Source organism: Panthera pardus, unplaced genomic scaffold, assembly GCF_024362965.1.
Source record: "Panthera pardus isolate Hobbes unplaced genomic scaffold, ASM2436296v1 HiC_scaffold_8, whole genome shotgun sequence".
Lineage (NCBI taxonomy): Eukaryota > Metazoa > Chordata > Mammalia > Carnivora > Felidae > Panthera > Panthera pardus.
Genome location: NW_026527013.1, coordinates 155,562,290 through 155,576,859, shown reverse-complemented (window position 1 = coordinate 155,576,859; position 14,570 = coordinate 155,562,290). Strand labels below are relative to the sequence as shown.

At 44.5% G+C, this 14,570-nt stretch overlaps 1 protein-coding gene across 1 annotated transcript in view; it reads right to left on the bottom strand.

Moving 5' to 3' along the window:
- MGAM (maltase-glucoamylase) overlaps positions 1 to 14,150 on the bottom strand; it is a 97,214-nt gene extending 83,064 nt beyond the window's left edge. The window contains exon 1 of the mRNA XM_053896772.1: positions 13,956 to 14,150. The gene's annotated coding sequence lies outside the window, so the exon portion shown is untranslated. The remainder of the gene's footprint in view (positions 1 to 13,955) is intronic.
- Positions 14,151 to 14,570: the final 420 nt, after the last annotated feature.

Genomic DNA, 14,570 nt, shown 5'->3' with positions numbered 1-14,570 from the left:
GGTTGATTACTCTGCTAAATATTTCATTAGTATTTTCCTTTATCTTATCCCCAAGTTCTCCTTCTCAGAACAAAGAACATGCAAAATAGGGCATGAGAATACTGGAGCTTGACTTCCTGCCCTACCATTTCTTGCTGTCATAGTCAAAAGAATTTCCCTAATAGTCCTGAGTCTTGGTTTTCTTTGAAATTTTTTTTGATGCTAATTTATTTTTGAAGGAGAGAGAGACAGAGTGCGAGTAGGGGAGGGAATCCGAAGCTGGCTCCAGGCTCTGAGCTGTCAGCACAGAATCCAATGTGGGGCTCAAACCCACAAACCGTGAGATCATGACATGAGCTGAAGTCGGACGCTTAAGTGACTGAGCCACCCAGGTGCCCCTTGAGTCTTGGTTTTCTTATCTGTAAAAAGTGAAACTAACAATACCTATTGTAATTATTACCTATCATCATTTTCTTATTGTGAAAATCAAATAAACACTTCACATTTAAAAACATTACATGTCATTATGTGATTATTTGCCTTAGAGAAGATAGTGGGTGCTGGGTAAGAAGCAGGATGTTCCTAAGACATACGTTCACCCCATTTTCAGTGAGTGTGGCAGCGCATCTCACTCGGTGTTTCACGAAATGGCAGATGTGTGTTCCTGGCTCCTGTCTTTATGAACCCTTTCTGATCTACCCTCCTAGCTGCTAAGCGCTTTAGAGCCTCACGTGTTGGGTGAGTCATGCACTACCTGAGACACAGGTGCACGAAGTCAGGAGGAAACAATGGGAGGCAAAGTGTCAGTCTTGTCCGTTCAAGACCCACTTTCTGTACCCACATCCACAGCTCCTCTCCCATGCTGTCTTGTAAATCATGCTAGCTTCACTCAAAAAGCACAGCCCAGTTCTTCTTCCCTCAGGCCTCAATCTAACTCTCCCAGCTCGGGAATCTGAAACTTACTGTTTCATTCTGCCTTGTAGCCTCGTTCTCTACCCAATCAGTGTGTCCCCATGCAAGCTCCACATTCTCCACGGTCCTTCACCCAAGGGTTAAATGACAAGAGGATTCGCTTCCTATACACTGATGAGAAATTGCTCTTTATTGGGGCGACTGGGTGGCTTGGTCGGTTAAGCGTCCGACTTCAGCTCAGGTCATGATTTCATGGTTTGCAAGTTTGGGTCGCGAGTCAGGCTCTGTACTGACAGCACGGAGCCTGGAGACTACTTTGGATTCTGTGTTTCCCTCTCTCTCTACCCCTCCCTCACTCAATGTCTGTCTCTCTCTCTCTCTCTCTCTCTCTCTCTCAAAACAAAAATAAACGTTAAAAAAAATAAAAAGAAATTGCTCTTTGTCAATATAATGCCCTCTTACTTTGTGAAAGGAAATGTAGCGGCTGTACCTTTCCCTATGAGGATGACTTTGGTTCTTCTAAACTAAATTACCCAACTCCAATCTTTCTTACCTGTTCTGTCCCCAATACCTCACACTCCCAAAGGCCTTATAAGGTATCCTGTAATATTAATTTTGCATATAAAATCCCATAAAAATTAATAACCTTCCATGCCTGATATAATGAAGTTGGCTAGTGAGGTAAAGAGTGATCTCATGTCCACTGGCAAGGACAGGAGTTATCAGAACGCCTATCTGAGTGGTTGTGTCTTCTTCCCTTTGGTGGCTGCTAGTAGCTGTGAGATAGGAGATTGCTTATGTTAAGTTTCTCCAATGTTTATAAACGCACTATGTGAGACACTATGAAGTAAAAGGTACCCACACATTGTACCCACAGTCAAACCGTAAACACCATATACTTAATTAAGATTTGACAAAAACTATTAAAACTACGTACACTCAATCTGGAATTTCCTTTGTACACATTTAGCCCACACATACACTTGCACATCGAGGTAAGATCAAGGTTTTTCACTGCGGCTGATACGAAACATATATAACAGCAAAAGACTGAGAATAGTGTAAATATCCATAGACAGGAGTGAGTAAAGTGCTGCAATAAAATAAAATTCATCATTTTTCAAAATTATGATATGGTAGGTTTTTAAATTTTTTTTTAATGTTTATTTCTGAGAGAGAGACAGACAGAGAGTGAATGGGGGAGGGCAGAGGGGGAGACACAGAATCTGAAGCAGGCTGAGCTGTCAGCACAGAGCCCAAGGGGGAGCCTGAACTCATGAACTGCGAGATCATGGGGGAGCTTGAACTCATGAACTGCGAGATCATGACCTGAGCCAGTCAGGTGCTTAACTGAGTGAGCCACCCAGGTGCCCCTGATATGGTGTTTTTTTAAAAAAGTCCACATATTCTTTGATATTCCTCCCTTCAGAGAGGGAGTCAAATCCCCTGTCCCTCACTCTTTGAGAGTAGGCTGGACTCAGTGACTCACTTCTAACAAACAGAATGTGGTGGAAGGAATGGCATATGACTCCCAAGGCTAGGTTATAAAAGGCACTACAGCTTCTTCCTTTCTATTTCTCTTGGATCACTTCCTTGCTCTTTTTCTTGGTTCGTTTCTTGGAGAAGCCAGCTTCCACGTCATAGTGACACTCAAGGAGGCCTATGAGAAGGTCCAACAACCAGCGAGAAACTGAAGCCATTAGCCAATAGCCAAGGGAGGGCATCATCTCAGAAGTGGGTTCTCCAGGCCAAGTCAAGCCTTCAGATGACTACAGCCCCTGGCAACATCTTGGCCACAATTTCATGAGACATCTTGACCCAGAACCACCTAACTAAGCTGCTCCTGCATTTCTAACCCATAGAAACTGTGAAATAAAAAATATTTCTTGTTTTGAGCTGTGAAATTTGGGAGTAATTTACTATGCAGCAATAGATAATTAATAGGCATGGATAATAAGACTTCTTGAATAATGTATCATTTGCATTTAAAAAAATCTTTCTGAGGCAAGGGAATTAAAAGCAAAAATGAATTACTGAGACCTTATGAAGATAAAAAGCTTCTGCACAGCAAAGGAAACAACCAACAAAACTAAAAGGCAACCAACAGAATGGGAAAAGATATTTGCAAATGACATATCGGACAAAGGGCTAGTATCCAAAATCTATAAAGAGCTCACCAAACTCCACACCTGAAAAACAAATAACCCAGTGAAGAAATGGGCAGAAAACATGAATAGACACTTCTCTAAAGACATCCGGATGGCCAACAGGCACATGAAAAGATGCTCAACATCGCTCCTCATCAAGGAAATACAAATCAAAACCACACTCAGATATCACCTCATGCCAGTCAGAGTGGCCAAAATGAACAAATCAGGAGACTATAGATGCTGGCGAGGATGTGGAGAAACGGGAACCCTCTTGCACTGTTGGTGGGAATGCAAATTGGTGCAGCCACTCTGGAAAACAGTGTGGAGGTTCCTCAGAAAATTAAAAATAGACCTACCCTATGACCCAGCAATAGCATTGCTAGGAATTTACCCAAGGGATACAGGAGTACTGATGCATAGGGGCACTTGTACCCCAATGTTTAGAGCAGCACTCTCAACAATAGCCAAATTATGGAAAGAGCCTAAATGTCCATCAACTGATGAATGGATAAAGAAATTGTGGTTTATATACACAATGGAGTACTACGTGGCAATGAGAAAGAACGAAATATGGCCCTTTGTAGCAACGTGGATGGAAGTGGAGAGTGTGATGCTAAGTGAAATAAGCCATACAGAGAAAGACAGATACCATATGTTTTCACTCTTATGTGGATCCTGAGAAACTTAACAGGAACCCATGGGGGAGGGGAAGGAAAAAAAAAAAAGAGGTTAGAGTGGGAGAGAGCCAAAGCATAAGAGACTCTTAAAAACTGAGAACAAACTGAGGGTTTATGGGGGGTGGGAGGGAGGGGAGGGTGGGTGATGGGTATTGAGGAGGGCACCTTTTGGGATGAGCACTGGGTGTTGTATGGAAACAAATTTGACAATAAATTTCATATATTGAAAAAAAAATAAAAATTAAAAAAATTAAAAAAATAAAAAAATCTTTCTGCCTCTTATCAAAAGTCTTTTTGTGTCATATATTTAAATATGGTTACCTGTTCTATGGAACAATGATAATAATTTTTTTAATATTTGTTTATTTTGAGAGAGAGAGAGAGAGAGAGAGAGAGAGAGGAGGGGAGGGACGGGGGGGGCGGGGGGGAGAGAATCCCAAGCAGGCTCCACTCTGTTCAGTATAAAGCCTGAAGCAGGGCTCCATTCCATGAGTCATGAGATCACGAACTTAGGTGAAATTAACAGTCGGATACTTAAGCAACTGAGCCACCCAGGCACCGCTGGAACAACAATAATTATTTTCTCCCTATAGAAGAGAAACATTTCCTTAAACCTTATTGAAAAAAAAACCTTCAGCATCTTCTAGCTGACATTACTTTCTGAATCACAGGGATCTTGATGGTGAAATCTACAATCTAATTTAGGAATGCAACTTAGGAAAACAAAATCGAGACAAATGGCAAAAGGCAAATACAGTAAGAGAGGAATTTAAATTGCTTTTAATTGCCTTAAAAAGAAAAATGTTAAAAAAACCTGTTATTTGGCAGTCTGTCATCAATCTTTAAATATTTTATTCCACATAACAAAAATTGTGCAATTTGATAATAATGAAAAAAATAACTAATGATGATTGAGTGAATGTGCTAAAAGGTTACATAATTTTTTGCATGAAATCCTCACGACGACTCCAAGTTAATTATTGTGACAGCCCCACTTTCAGATGAGGAAATTAAAATTTCAGCAAGGTCGAATAACTTGCCTGATGTCACACAGCGGATAACAAGCAAAGCCACAATTTCAACACTGGCCTTTGGACTCCACGGCCAGATTTTCAACCATTACTCTGTAGTCTAAGTTATAACGCCCCATGTTGTACACCAGCTCAGGCTTTTTGTGAGATTGCAGTTTTATCAGACAGTATCTGGGTCATTAACTAAGTACTCAGAATGTGCACGGTACAAGGCTAAATACTTCCATGCATTATTTCCATCAGTCCTCACAACCACTTTACGAGGAGGGACTGTAATTATCTCCAGGTTACCAATAGTTAACTGAGCTTGATAGAAGTTACGGTGCCCAAAGTCCAGCGCTCAGAGCTCAGCTTCAAACCAGGGAGTCTGATTCCAAATGTCAAGCAATGCAGGAAACTTCTGTATTTATGAATAATTAAGGCTGCTAAATTAAGAGGAGGTACATGAGAGATAGCTGTGTCCTTCCCGAGATAATCATGGGGTTGGAAGCTTTATGGAGAGAAAAGGAAACAAAAATTCTGCAACATTTCAGTCCCCACAGCACCTGGGGGATTCAAAAGTGCTTTTGTAAGCATCCATAGAAGTCAATTCACTTTAAGGGTGTGGCCCACAGCACTCTGTCGAGTTCTCCATGAGACCAAGAACGAGCGGCTGATGCACACTTTCCATAATTATTCATCATCGAGTTATCAATGCTATGTCTTTGGGGGGAGGCTAGATCTGATTGCAGTGTATTTATTCACTCAATTATTTATTAAGCTCCCACAATGTGCCAAGCATTCTTCCAGGAGCCGGTTCTACAACAAACACAACAGATAAAGCTTCTTGTCCTCATGGGACTTATGCTCTTGTGATTAGAAAAAGATGCAATAAACAAGTGCACCTGTCATCTAGGTCAGGCTGTGGTAAGTGCAATGGAGAAGGGGGAAGATAAGGAAGGTGGGGGTGAGGGTTGCAGTTTCAATTAGGCTGCTCATGGAGGAGCTCACTTGCAAAGACCAAATGATTACTGTACGTAAACTGTGCAGACTCCAACAGTCATTTTTTCCTCTTGAATTAAAATGGTTATATTAGGTGCCTGGGTGGCTTAGTCAGGTAAGCATCTGACTTTGGCTCAGGTCATGATATTATGGCTCATGAGTTTGAGCCCCGCACCTGGCTCTCTGCTCTTAGCGAAGTGCCTGTTTCAGATCCTCTCTCTCTCTCTCTCTCTCTCTCTCTCTCTCTCTCTCTCTCTCTGTCCCTCCTCTGCTCTCTCTCTCTCTTTCTCAAAAATAAATAAACATTTCAAAAATAAAATAAAATAAACTGGTTATATGAATAATTGCCAAAGGTCATTTTCCCGGTACTGTTATAACTATTTAGGCAAAGCAGGTAGATTAAACCAGGTAGAGGCCTGAACTACTGAAATAGCTATCAAAAGTAATTCCAGAAAACTGGATAATCTATTGTCATATTTTCCAAATACAGTGTCTGAATTTGCATATGATGATCTAAGCCTTTCTTTTAAAAATCCTTTGATAACACAAGGCAAGAGGTCGAGTGGAAAAGAGAGGGTTAGTTTTATAGAGACTGAGAATTTTCAAAGAGGAGCCCAGCCAGGCATGGCTATTCCTCAAAATTTCTGGGCAAAACTTACTGGGTTGGTTCATTGTCTCCCAGCTACTGTCTAACCCCTCCGGGCCTCAGTTTCCCCATCTGAACCACAAAGGGATCATCTCTAGAAGACAGATATGGCCTACCATGACCCCAGCACCAGGGTGGGCAAAGGCTTTTCTGCCTCGTCACCTTCTGCAGCTAACTCCTGAACCCACTTTAAATGGAAACTGTCTTCTTCCAAGTCCACCAGCTCACGGGTATTCCACGCTTATGGAGCAGTTTGTAAAGTAACTTTATCAGCTCATCAAAGCTCATTTTACAAGGGAATGGTTGACAACAAAAACATCACTGACATCGCGTGTCTAAGCATGAGTGGAATAGTGATGAGCTGTCTTAAAAGTGGGGTAAAGGACAGAATCTCCTTGCGCATCATGTGGTCACTGATACACGTTGGCCCTGCCCAGCACAACAAACCACAGACCCCTCCCCTTTCACTCCCACCCGGCCCAGCACACGGGCACTCACTGTTCTGCAACATGACATCAGAGCAATAGCCAGTGTGGACAGCGGGAGGTCCCTTTGGCACATGAAGGCCACTGTCCGGACCCCATATCAGGGACCACTGGTAGCCTTTTCTAGTGAGCCCATGCAACTGATCTTGGCCTCCTTCTCTTTCCCCAACAGAAACTCTTCCTTCCCACCTCAGTAACGAGGAGAAATGCCCACATGGACCTAGCACCAGTGAGGACCCAGCTTTCTTCAGGCTTTACCAGAGAGAGACCATCAGCAACAAGTTGCCGCCTTCCCCTTCCCTCAGCACTTCGTTCTGTTTCACACAAGGCTGCCAGCGCAGGCCCTGTGTCTTCCCCTCTGTGCCTCCTCTCTGACTCCACAGGAAGTCTCTCACACTCCCCACAGCCCCCCGCACACCAACGCCTGCCCACGCCCCTGTAACTCACACACTGCCTGGACTCTTCCCTAGAATAATTCTTTATTCCATCACTGAGGCACCCAACTCATGGAGGTAGCAATAGATTTCTCAATTTCCTGACCACAATGGACTCTCTAATTACCACCGCTCAACCACAACTCAGCATCCTTCCAGAAGGAATGTCCTGACGGACTCTATTCTAACCCCTCTGCCTCCCTTCCCCCACCTCACCTCCTGAATCAGGAAGAATTGCTACCTTGAGTATTTGTTCTTTCATCACCCTCCCCTAAACGCACACACACAACACACACATGCACAAAGGCTTAGCTACAGTAGGGCTTGTAGACCCAGCCTTGGTCCAGAAGAAGGCACACACATGCACGCAAGCACACACACACACACACACACACACACACACACACACACAGAGCAAGAAAAAAAATTAAATGAGTTGAACCTTGTTTTCAGTGTGTGTTTGTGTAATTATGTTTGCTGTGTAGTTCTGTGTTTCATCAGTGGCAAGGACGGTCTGACTAAAGGAGATCAGCACCAGTCCACACACACTTGCACACACACATCTAGAGCCATAAATAAACACACCGTTCACAAACATACCTCATCACTTCCTACCACTGTCGCCACTCTCCCGAAGGACGGCCTAGTAAGAGAAACAAGGAGCACAGTCCACAGAGAGCAGTCACAGTCCCGCTGAGCGGTTACTGTGTCCATGCCAAGGGGTTTCAAATGCAGATGACTGCCCAGCTTTCATTCTCAAGATCAGATTTGCTAGTTAATTAGTAATCATGGTCTTCCTCCGAGAACATCCCTAAGAACCTGGAGGAAGACGTGATCGCCCTGACTCTCTCTGACCCCTCCAGGTGCCGAATGTACATTCAGAGGTGAGCACATTCAGGCGCCTCGCGAGGGAACACAGACCGACTCAACCAGTAGATGATAAAAAGCAAAACAGAAACCATCTCAGTGTCCCATTGACATTTACTAACACAACCTTCTGATTTGTGATTTGAAGGAAATAATTTTGAAAATGTTTTTAGAATAGTCTTCTCTGGTCTCTAGAAGAGTTGTCCGCAAGCATTTTTATGCTATGGAGATCCTTTGGCAGTCTGGTGCCTCCGGGAACCTCTCTTAAAATTACATTTTTATTTTTTTATTTTTTAAAAATGTTTATTTATGTATTTTGAAGGGGGGAGGGGAAGAGACAGAGGGAGAGAGAGGATCCCAAGCAGGCTCCACGCTGTCAGTGCAGAGCCTGACTCGAGGCTCGATCTCACGACCCTGGGATCATGACTTGAGCTGAAATCAAGAGTTGGATGCTTAACCGATTAAGGCACTCAGGCATCCCTAAAATTATATTTTCAAAAGCATGAGACAAAATACATAAGGATACAAAGAAAACAGATTTGATTGAATTAGTTACTAAATTTTTTTTTTAATTTTTAATGCTTATTTTTGAGAGACACAGAGAGAGAGAGAGAGAGAGCAGGGGAAGGGCAGAGAGAGAGAGGGAGACACAGAATCTGAAGCAGGCTCCAGGCTGTCAGCACAGAGCCCGATGCGGGGCTCAAACTCACAAACCATGAGATCATGACCTGAGACGAAGTCAGACACTCAACAGACTGAGCCACCCAGACACCCCGAGGATTTTTTTTAATTGCAATATAACAATGCATGTGTTTCTTTAATGATATATTAGCTAACAAATCTAGTAAGAGGATTTACCGCTATTACAATCTCAAAACAGTGATAAGTATAAATAGTATCTTGAGATTGTCTTCAAAATATGATACAAAAGTAACTACAGCTTCTCTTGGAACCAAATTCTTAGATACCTCTAACACTACTCATGCTTGTGACCTCACTTTATACTTAAAAGACAAATCTTAGCTGGATTTTAGCAAAGAAAAAAATACATAAATATTGCCCCTTCTAAGTTCACTTGCTTTCTGAATTACATCCATGAATTATATCTGAATTATATCCACGAATCCCAGGATTTTAGAGCGCTGCTCTAAAATTTCCTGGCAGATCCCTCCTCAAATGTGCCCCTCCAAGTGTGACCCATAAGCCTGTTTTTGCCAGTCCCCAAGGAAATAAGTACTAAAATTAGAAGGCTTTGCTGCAATATGACAGAATAATTTTATGTTCTTTGACCCTAATAATTAAAAAATGGAGTGGGTGTTTGTGTATGCCTGGTTTTTCATTTCCTTTCTCTTGTAAGTCATTTGTATCTTAAGTTTACAAAAATCTCAGTCTGTGACATGGTGGAAATAAAAAAAAATTCTCTTCAGCATAGAGAGCGTAAAAAACCCCACCCAACTGTTATTCCTAGATTCCTAGACAATTAATTGCTTTCATGGACCAGTGAAAATTCAGAAAAATTTGGGCCATTAGACCTAAATCTATAAATTGTGCTTATCACCTGGAAAAGCTAAAGTCATGATTTATGATCATTGCCATTTTATAGGGGACATAGACTACTAAAATGGAATCAATTTATCTTTTTGAACAGTTTACTTACTTGTCCTTATTTTTTTCATCACTGACCACCAGAGAAATGTCAGGAGCCAATGAAGCCTGAAGACCAGATTTTGGGAAACACACACCTACCATATTCCTTTGAAATCACCAAGTCAGAGAATTTAGAGCTAAAAGAGGAAGGGAAGGGAAACTAAGGAGCAAGGAGGCCTGCGGGGCACCAAGGCCTTCTGTCTACATTATGTGGCCGAGATTCACAACGGCCCCACAGCAGCAAGGGCCTGAAGTGCCATCCGAATGCTTGTCTGCTCAGTGTTAGGGACCAGGTGGGTTGGGGCATGTGGTATTATGTCTAAGGAACACCAGCTACCGTCCCCGCATCATACAGATGAAGAACCTGGGGCCCAGGAACTTTGTGAGGTTTGCATAAGTGTAGTGACAGAAGGTCCAGATACAACATCAGGCAAACCTGAATTCCAAGCCCAGGTCTGCTTACTGGCTGAGGACGCACAGCCGCACAGGCCTCAATGTCCTCAACCTACAGGAAGCCGGAAACGATCCTATTCAGTCACATTAGAAGGAGATAGAGAGACAAATGCTATAATACAAGTAGAAGACTCGGTGTTACCTAATAGCTACTCCCTAGGCCAGTCACATTTATTAAGATTATTTTGCATCTTCACAGCCATGACTGGAGCCCAGACCCTGCACTCCCAACCCAAGGCAACCTTCAACTATGCCAATACCTCCTTTGCTCCCAAATCAGGTTTCTGAATGCCGTAGGTACTCATTGATGTTTAAAAAAGAAAACTCATCAAGCACCTACTTGGCACAAGGCCCTGTACTACATACTGACATCTATGTCGTTGCCTGACTGCAACAGTTTAAAAGTTTAGCCCCGGGGCACCTGTGTGGCTCACCTGGTTAAGCGTCCGACTTCAGCTCAGGTCTTGACCTCATGGGCCATGAGCATGAGCCCCACATCGGGCTCTGCACTGACAGTGTGGAGCCTCCCTGGGATTCTCTCTCTCCCTCTCTCTGTCCCTCCCCCACTCATGTGCATGTGTGTGTGCACACTCTCTCTCTCTCCCTCAAAATAAATAAACTATAAAAAATCAAAAATAAAAGTTTAGCCCCTGGATGAAAACAAAAGAGATGATTCAGGCCAGGCTGAGGTACGAGGACCATGGTGCGTAGAGGCATTTGCTGCCCTAGCGACACAGCCTTACCTGGCCTGAGGATGTCAGGAAAACACGTCTATTCAGGAGCCATGGAGGCCGTGCAGATACAGGGACCATAACGTGATGCCAAGACCTCCTCCCCTTCCCCCATTCCCTAGACAGAACCCTTATTTAGACTTTCATCACCTCCTGTCCTTGCTTCCACCCCCTGAAAACACAACGCCGACCACTTCCAAAACACAGGCCGATTCGACAGATAGGTGCATGTGTGCTACAAACAGGACACTATCAGAGTAGCAGCAACACGCATGCTTCCTGGATCTTATGCATTATGTTAAAGGGTTCACATGCAGGGTTTTTATTTCCTCCTCTTCACCACCCTCTGAAGGAGCAACCGTCATCCCAGTTTCACAGACCAGAAACCTGAGACACACAAAGAGCAACTTGCCCTAACTTTTGTAACCAGCAACAGGTGAAACCGCAATGCAAACCCAGGCGGTCTGCTCCAACCCGCACTAGCACGCGAATGTGAGCGGTGTTCCCATAACCTCATGGCCAGGAGAATGTAGGAAGTCAAGTGGCTACTGTACAAAAGACAAGACAGCACTAAGTACACCATTGGGAGAGACGAGAAAGAAAGGGGAGGCATGGACAGATGGGAGCGGGCAGGGAAGAAGGAAAGACATTTTGAGCCGAGGGATCGGCATACGCGAGGCTCAGAGGTTCGGAGGAACAGGACTTGTTTTAGAAACCGCAGCAAAAAGATACGGCCAGCGAAGACGGTTGCGGGAAAGTCAGGGACACTACTGGCAAAACGCATTGGAGTTGCACTGTGGAGATTCTAGCCTTGAGCCACAGGGAACCATCACAGATAGGAAACTGCCCAGAGCGGTCAGAGCATGAAATAGATTTCTGAGCTCTCTGCCCAGGCCTCAAAATGCTGAAGTATCTGTCCCTTTAAATCTTTGGTTAGGATATTTAGTCCCCCCACACCTCCAAACAGACAAGTTTGTGTCAGCAGTGAACTCTGGAAGCTGCACAAGCTGCCTGTCCATTGGCGTGACACAGAAATGGGCAACTCTACCGCCCAGAGATCTAAAGATCAGGAGAGCGGTCAACCACCTGGCCGATACTGATGAGAACACCTGTCTCTCCCCGTGCTGACCTTCCCGAAACGACACTTGCTTCTGGCTTCTCTCCTAAACCCTAAAATAGTCAGAGTCTGTTCCCCAGGATAGATTTCAAACGCCTCTTTCTCCTTAAGGTCACTTGTTCATTCTCGATTCTACCATTCCGATATTTTTTTCAGCATTCACCAATCAGCCTGGCTCACGGCTCTTTCTGCATATGTGGTACAGCCTTCGCCTGAAATATCCTTGTCCCCTGTTTTCCTGCTCTTTCCTGTAAGCTCTGCTCTTATTGCAAAGCCAAGTTTAAACTCACTTCCCACGAAATTTCTCTAAACACTCAATTCATGTTGATGTATGTTTCCCCTTTTCTGAACTACTCAAGTAACAGTGCGTTCAAGAGTATATAGATCCACGGGGCGCCTGGGTGGCTCAGTCGGTTAAGCATCCGACTTCGGCTCAGGTCATGATCTCGTGGTTTGTGAGTTTGAGCCCCGCATCGGGCTTTGTACTGACAGCTCAGAGCCTGGAGGCTGCTTCGCATTCTGTGTCTCCTTCTCTCTCTGCCCCTCTGATGCTTATGCTCTGTCTCTCTCAATCTCTCAAAAATACATAAACACTAAAAAATTAAAGAAAATGCCTCCTTTAAAAAAAAAGTATATGGATCTATTTTATAGACGTGCATACCCCTAAGAGCTCTGCAGAGTGCTAGCCGCTCATCAAGCCCCTACTGGCTGAGTTCCCTCAAAGGCTCCATCAGAGCCAGCCCTAAGAAGAGACAGCTGAGCACCGATAGTGTGTGTCTCCAACTTCCTAGCGCTGAACGCGTTATCAGATTCTCCCTTCCTGGAAGAAAATCCTATAGAAAACAAGATATGCATCCGCTTGTATTTTGCCAGCAATAAACTGGGTGGGTAAGAAATCCCTGATAGCTCGTTAATCTGAAACAGTTGCATGCAGTGTTTGACTAGAGATAAGTCATCTCTTGGGGAGTGTTTCCATGTGAAATCTTCAGATGCTGGTTTAGTGATTCCCCCCATCTGGCGTCCTGGAAAGAGCATAGTGTTTGGAATCAAACTAGCCTGGGCTTGACTATCAGAGTCTCTACTTACTTGCTATACTCATTTAAATCCTCTGAAGCCTAGTTACCTAATTCTCTGTAAATTAGAGGGGACAATATGCATGACATGCTATTATTTTGAGCCTAAGCTGAGATAGTCAGCACCTGACATCCAGGGTCAGTTTTCCAGTCTCTCCCTAACTGATCTTTTCTGAAAATAAAGTCAAAGAAAATCCAACATGCAGTGGCATTAGCTTCAATTCTGTTTAGAATTCTTCCTCCTCAGGGGACCTGGGTGGCCTGTCAGTTGAGCTTTGGACTCTCGATTTCGGCTCAGGTCATGATCCCAGGGTCGTGGGATCCCCTGCATTGGGCTCCTGGCTGAGCGTGGAACCTGCTTAGGATCCTCTCTCTCTCTCTCTCTCTCTCTCTCTCTCTCTCTCACACACACACACACACACACACACACTCCCCGCCCTCTCTCTGTGCCCCTCCCCCCCTTAAAAAAACAAGAAACAAAATCCTCTTCCTCCAGTCCACCCGCTGCCAGGAAGAACCCCACGGGAGGGTTGGTCTGGAAGAGGTGGGCTCTTCCCTCCATGGACCACTGGCTCCCACACATTCCCAGGGCCCAGGAGGGTGGAGGAAAGCCAGGCCTAGCCCAGAACTTTGTTCTACAGGACCACCGCCCCCCCGTGCACACACACGCACACACTAGGGCACTCAACACTCACAAGCACATGCCATCCACATCCTTCCTGTCACAAGTCGTCTCTCACGGTCACTACAGCCCACAAGCTTTAAGTTGTACCTCTTTTGTTGTATTGTCCTTGGTCTTCCTTCTTTTGTTCCAAGTATAAGCTCTTCACAGCAGAGGCTACCCCGGGGGGTGGGAAAACTCCTGGCTGGAGTAGGAGTGATTTCTCTGCTCAGAAGTGTTCAGAGGAAAGGTGGGGGCGGTACAAGTGACCAGTGCTGAGCATTACGGCATTTCCTTCCCTTGGGAAATACCTGTTAGTCAGCAGTTTGACACACGTGCGCACGCAGGTGTGGGTCCAAGGAGGGCGTTGTTAGAAATAATACGTGACCTATTATTCACGTGTGAGTCGTAAAGCGTCGATTTACGTCACGCCGAGTAGTTCTCAGGGCACTTTAAACTGCATTATTTCTTTCATCACAACAAGCCCATGTGATAGGGCAGGAATTTTAATCCCCATGGAAAAAATGAGGAAACAGACACGAAGAAAAATGACTCGGTAAAGGTCACTCAAAGAGTGGCACAGTCAAACCTGCAGTAATTTCATTTCAATACAGGAGTCCAGGGGCACCTGGGGGCGGGGGGCTCAGTCGGTTAAGTGTCTGACTTCGGCTCAGGTCATTATCTCACAGTTCGTGAGTTCGAGCCCCGTATCGGGCTCTGTGCTGA